Below are 6,898 nucleotides of genomic sequence, written 5' to 3' on the forward strand. Positions count from 1 at the left end.
GCCTCAGTCTACCTTAGTCTATCTGCCCCAGTCTACTTCAGTCTATCTATCTGCCCCAGTCTACCTCAGTCTATCTATCTATCTGTCCCAGTCTACCTCAGTCTGTCTATCTATCTGCCCCAGTCTACCTCAGTCTGTCTATCTATCTGCCTCAGTCTACCTCAGTCTACCCATCTATCTGTCCCAGTCTGTCTATCGATCTCTCTATCTACACGGACAGGTTAACTTAGTGGCGCCTTGGGACACCCTCTCAGCTAACTTAAGAACACTAAGTTACCCACCGACACACTGCACCTCTCTCTCTCTCTCTCTCTCTCCTAGTTTCATTTTCCTTTCCAAATCTCTTCTTTTACTCTCTTTCCCTCCTTCCTTTCTCCTCTATATTTTCTTCCGTACATCTCTCTCTCTCTCTCTCTCTCTCTCTCTCTCTCTCTCTCTCTCGTATTTTTATCTTGTGTAGACTGACAACAAATAGGCATCGGAAGCAAATAGATGGATGGATAGATGGAGAGAGAGAGAGAGAGAGAGAGAGAGAGAGAGATGATTAAGGCATCTGAATAGATAGACAGATAGATAGAAATAGACAGATATACTGATAGATAAAATGTTCCACGTATCGTATTTTTGGAGAAAAATGTGTCTTAGAAATTAAATCGCTTAACTGGAGTCGACAGGTAAGAATTTTGTGCCTAATTTTCGATCCTTTATTTATGGAAATCAAACTTAGCGCCAAAAAACTGTGTACAGAACGTGAACTGAACGTAATCAATACCGTCTTTCTTGGTAGTTTGTTAGTCTGTTGGGGTTGGTTTCGTTAGAGTAAAGGAGAAGACAGAAAAAGTAGAGATCAAACTTAGCGCCAAAACACTGTGTACAGAACGTGAACTGAACCTAATCAATACCGTCTTTCTTGGTAGCAGTGTCGGGGTCGTGGAGTGATGGCGTCGGGAGTGGATGAGAGTCACGCTGCTGAGCACTTCACCGCCGTGGATTATGCTCTGTTTAGTCTCATGCTGGCGGTGTCGGTCGGTATCGGGGTGTGGACAGCCTACAGGAGTCGCGGCAAGGAGTCCACGCAGGAGTACTTGATGGGCAGCGGCGCCATGACACCCTTCCCTGTGGCACTCTCTCTCCTTGGTGGCATCATCTCGGCTATATCTGTACTAGGTTAGTCTCTCTCTCTCTCTCTCTCTCTCTCGTCAGGGTTCACTATTCAACAAGACATGTGATGTAATAAATTCCTATACATTCTTCCATAGACAAATCTTTCAGTAAATTAACATGATATTCAAACAAGTCATAGCAGAATATTAATGGCTAAAACTGAAGGAGTAAACATCTCTCCTTGTCAGTCTTTAATTCTCCATCCTCTCCACTCTGTCCCTCCATCTCATCGTTGGTCTTCCTCTCCCCTTCACGTCACCCACACTCTTCTAGTTAGTCTCTAATTCTCCATCCTCTCCACTTCATCCCTCCACCTCATCCTTGGTCTCCCCCTCCACCTCCTCACTCACATAAACTCTTCTAGTCAGTCTCCCATTCTCTCAAAGTATTTCCCTAAACCCATTTCAATCCCATCCCTATTTTTCTTCAGGGAATCCCACTGAAGTGTACTTATACGGGTCACAAATAGTGGTCACTCTGCTGGGCGTGGTGTTGGGCAGCATCGTCACCCACCAGCTCACCCTTCCACTCTTCTACAACCTGCGTCTTGTGTCCATTAGTCAGGTCAGTGTTTGGCCTCCACTCTTTTCACTCTAACTGGGTGTAAAGTTGACAGTTCCTTTTCTAACTTGGTCTAAAATGCCATACTCGTTTCTATCTCGGTCTAAAATTGTCATTCTCTTTTCTAAACTGGTCTAAAATGCCATATTTTTCACTAACTTGGTCTAAATTGCCAAACTCTTTTACAACCTGGATGAGGGTAACTTTGGCCTGAGTGACCACCGTGGCAGTGTAAACGGTCTTGATCGCTACTGTGTCAGTGGAAGCAGTCTGTTTGAGGCAGCTGGCACCCAGTTGATGATGGCTTTGTCTCCTCTCACGCTGTGGTCTGGGGAGGTCGTCCCTCTTTGTATGATGTGGCTGCTGCTGGATGCCACAACCTGTACAGGTACGGAGGTGAAGGGTTAACATCCCGGTGAGCTTGGCACTAAACTGGATGGCAGGGTTGTGAGGCAGGCACAAAATGGTGAGGCTCTGTTGTTGTGCGTCTTCTCATTTGGCATCCTCCGCAGGCACTGAGGGCACTTCACATGCCATGCATGGTTCCTACTATTATATCCTGGGCATTTGGTGACTATTTCGTTGTTATTCTCCTATTTCAGGCAATTCTCTATAACTGTATCATTTATAACTTGGTGAGAACCCAGTAAACTCCCGGCTTTGTGATGTTGCACCTGCTTTTGTGGTTCATGTTGAGAGTAGTGCACGAATCACAAAGACGTAATCATGATGCTGGTATTAAGGACCTGCATTATAGAAGCTGAGTGCACGAAAATGTAAACAAGCCTTCAGTTTGGACTTATTGGGGGAACACTTGTTATTACAGTTAAATGTGATTGGCCTGCATCCCACACAACGGCGTGAAGTAAAGATTAAAAAAAAAGTTCAAACATGTTACTGTACAGACACACAAGTATCTTCCAAACTGTGACGAAAACATAACGGAAATATCGAACCATCTGAAACACACACTATAGTTGCGGCGCGTGACTCTGAAGTTGTTATTATCGTACCCTGGCAACGTACCATTCTAAAGTGCGTCTGATTTCGTGTATAATATGAGACGCATGTGATTCGTGTATAATGCGTTCGTGTATAATAATATTCATGTATAATAGATTTGTGCATAATATGTTCGTGTATAATAATATTCATGTATAATAGATTTGTGCATAATAATATGATTCGTGTAAATTCTGATACGAAATCGGACGCACTTTTGAATGGTAGGTTGCCAAGGTACGATAACTACAACCTCAGAGCCGTGCGCCGCGACTATAGTACCGATAGGATTTGTCACTTCATTTCGCCAGTTTTTTTTTTTTTTTTTTTTTAAGAGAACTGGGAAGACAGTTGCTTCTTTGACTGTGCATGATCATAAAATGTTTGAGAATTTCCTGTAAATAATAATAATGATAAATAACTCAGTTTCAATAATATGGCCATGTATGCTCACCAACCTCACGCCATTGTGTTGGGGGTACTTGAAGATGGGATGCAAGCTGGAAGCATTGCAAGATTAAACACAATAAAAGATATATTTGTCTTCGTAGTGGTTATTTCCTTCGTATGACATACTCTCTTAGTTTTCCTTAGAGGCAGATTGCTGTATTTAAATTATTAAGAAGGTGTGCCAATAATGGGATTAACTGGGGTAAATTGCCTCACTTGCGTTTGATATATCTCCCATAATCTGAATATATTGTTTGGAGATAGGAAAGATGATGATGATGATGATGATAGTAGTAATAAATAATAATAATAATAATAATAATAATAATAAATAATAATAATATTGATAATAATAATAATAAAAATAATAATAATAATAATAATAATAATAATAATAATAATAATAATAATAATAAATAATGATAATAATAATAATAATAATAATAATAATAATAATAAGTAAAACGCCGGGAATAGTGACTGAGGTAAATACGACACCCCCGGGAGAAGCCTACGGAGGGGTAGACAGAGCGCGACCTGACCCCGGGCGACAGAGGCATAAGTCCGCCCCGGCCATGCACCCCTGTAACCCGGAACTCGCCCGCCGCCACCACAGCAACAAAAGGAGACTATCTTGCAGAAGAGCTGACCCTCAACAGGATCGGGATGGAGCCATTACTCTACAGTAGCTCCAGGCAGCAACCCAGCGACAGCCGGTAGCCGCGCCATTTTTGAGACGACCTGCAGCCACTCACCCCTTCTTCAGATGGCCAGTAGCTGCTCCTGCCTTTGTCAGGAGGTGCCCTAAAGACAGCCGGTAGCCGCTCACTCCTCTTTCAGGAGACAGCTGGTAGCCGCTTCCGCCTTCATCAGGAGACGGCCAGTAGCCACTTCGAAGGTGCCCTCGAGATGGCCAGGAGCTGCTCACCTCTCCTTCAGGAGACAGCCGGTAGCCGCTCCCTCACACAGGCCATGACCAGTAGCCGAGCCTCAGTGACGACCGGAAGCTGCTCCCCGAAAAGGCCATGGCCAGCAGCCAGGCCCTACTGCAGGACACGGCCAGCAGCTGCCCCTCCATCAGGTGCTGCCACACTCCTACAATGTGACATCCTCCAGGAGGAGGGTCTCAGTCCTGTGGACCTGTGGAGAGGCCCTGTGCTATCCCCAGGGTTGTACCCTGCCCAGCCGGAGCTCACTCCTGACGGCGTTCCCGATGGCAGGAGACATCAGCCACTGGGCACCAAGGCTACCCCCAGGACCCCAAGGCGAGGCCTCTTCTCACCCCGACACAGATGACCCTTGTCCTCCATCCGGCGCCTAGGTGAGATCTTCAGGAGGCTGTTTGGCCCCAGCCCTGAGGGCCGCAATCCAACTCCCAGCCCTGACAGTGCAGGGCCCTTCGCTGCCCCTAGGCCCGGATGAGAGAGGACGCCCCTACGAGTGATCCTGTGGCTGCTGGGCACAGAGGCCTAAGCGGGGCTCAGTCCTCATCAGGAGTTGGGCTGTGAGTCCTCCCGCCCCCCACCATTAACCACGCTGCCACCCCACCAACAGTGAATGACAGTTAAGAGTGCAATGACAGTGTAATAGTGACTGGAATATCGGGCAGTGTATCATCCAAGGGAACATAAGTCCAGTGCCTAATAATGTGTGATAATTATAATTTGGGCAAACAGTGACATAGTGAGAGTAAGAAGAAAGATCTAATAAGAGTGCAGTGATTTCAGTGAACATGCGACTCGGCCTTCATAGTGTAATTCCTCTGCACTACAAGACCAGTAGTATAATTGCCCAGCCCAAATACAGTTTATATTTCCCTCCAAGTGACAGTGATCTATTCCCCTGCCCAAAATACTATTTAGTGTGCCATTCACCTGCTATCCTGAGCTATTTTCTAAATAGTATCCTGTATGATACTACGATACTAGTAGATGACTTATAATTACCCAGATTCCTGTTGTTGTGACATTTACCTGTTCCACGTATAGAATTAGTCAATACACGTGTAAGGTTGTTGCCTTGAGTTTTTATGTCCTGTCTCTTCCTATTTGTCTAAGCTCCAATCTAGAAAGAGAATCCAGCTGCACACTAGGCATTCAAGGGATGGGAAGATGACCCTTAAACACCTAACATAACACTGGTGGACAGCTGTGGTTCTTGACCCGGGCATACGAGAGAGCCATTCAGGAAATACAGGCAAAATGGCAAACAAATCTCATGTGCAGTTGCCTAAATTTCACCCAGAACAGTACGATGTCCACACGTATCTGGCAATTATTAAGCCATTGCTAGATATCGGGATTGAGGGCGACAAACAAAAAATATCAGTAACAGTCCCACTACTGGGCAAAGCAGTGATAAATATCACGTCAAAAATCGTCCCAGGGCTCACATGGAAAAACTTCATGAAGCTTGTTATCCAAGCCATCACACCCTCATTAGGAAAAGTAGTGGCACTATCCCAGTTGGAGAGCCTGACATATGTTGGCAATTTGGATGATACTTTAATCCAGGCCAGATGCTTGGTAACTGCTGCCAACCCAGAGGCGGATGACAAAACCCGGGAACAGCTCATGTTTAACACACTTATCAGGATCTTCCCCAGTTTTATCAAAAAACATTTTATAATACACGACCCTACGGGAGACCTGCATAAAGATATTCAGGTAACGAGGCGCCTTCTAGCCATCCACTCCACCCCTCAGCATGTCGACACAATCAGTCAGTTTCCCACGAACATCATCGCGAATGACCCTTGGGAATTTTCTGCTTGCAGCCATGAATGCCCCATTCACGACATTCGCAAGCAGCTAAAAGCTGCCCAGCACAGCAGAACGACTCAAGAGTGCCTACAAGCCACCCCACCATATGCCAATTGCCCTGAGCCTAAGGGAAAGAAAACCCCAAGAAGAAGGCACAGAAGGCGCCCACCACTGCCGCCACACACCCTTATATTGACGGGGGCCACCTCATATCCCCCCCCCCCCAGTCTACGACATGGGGAAATGGCACGTTTCCTTTCGCTCTCCTCCCTGTATCTCTTCTCTTTTACTATCCTCTCTCTCTAATCTACCCTCACCCACCTCCTTTTCTAGGTCACCTCCCTACCCCACACCCAACCTCACCATCCCAGTGGACCCCCAGCTCATCCCCAATAACCTCACCAGATGCCTCACCACTCGCCACACCTCACACCTCAGCTCCTGCCACACCACCACCGCTGCCAATACAACCACCCCCAACCAAGCCACCACGGTTCCAGCACCGTACACCGCCCACCACCACCCCCACACCAGCACCATCCCCTTGCTTCACACCCACTGCCCACCTCACACTGCGAGCACAGGACCCCGCCACCACCCAAGCCACCCTACCACCAAACACCAAGATGGTGCTACAAGACCGCATTGCCTCCTCACCGCCCGCACCTCACGCCACCACACCCGCCGCCTCACCACAACCACAAATTCTTTTCCACAGCCAGCCTCCCACCTCCTCTCCTCCAGCCTCTTCGTCCTCCACACCTAACGCCATCTCACCTGCCACCTCGCCACCACTACCCACCTCCAGTACCAGAGCACCCTCACACCCCCACACACCACCCACCTCAAGCACCACCACCTCGCCCATGCCCACCATCGGAGTGCAGCCAAAAAGTATCCCACCCTGGCGCACCACCTCCACCGCCACGCCACATGCAGCCAAAGCATCAAGGGGGCGC

This window comes from Coenobita brevimanus, chromosome 48 (genome assembly GCF_032717465.1).
Source record: "Coenobita brevimanus isolate Jiangsu-jjx chromosome 48, ASM3271746v2, whole genome shotgun sequence".
NCBI classification, from domain to species: Eukaryota; Metazoa; Arthropoda; class Malacostraca; order Decapoda; family Coenobitidae; genus Coenobita; species Coenobita brevimanus.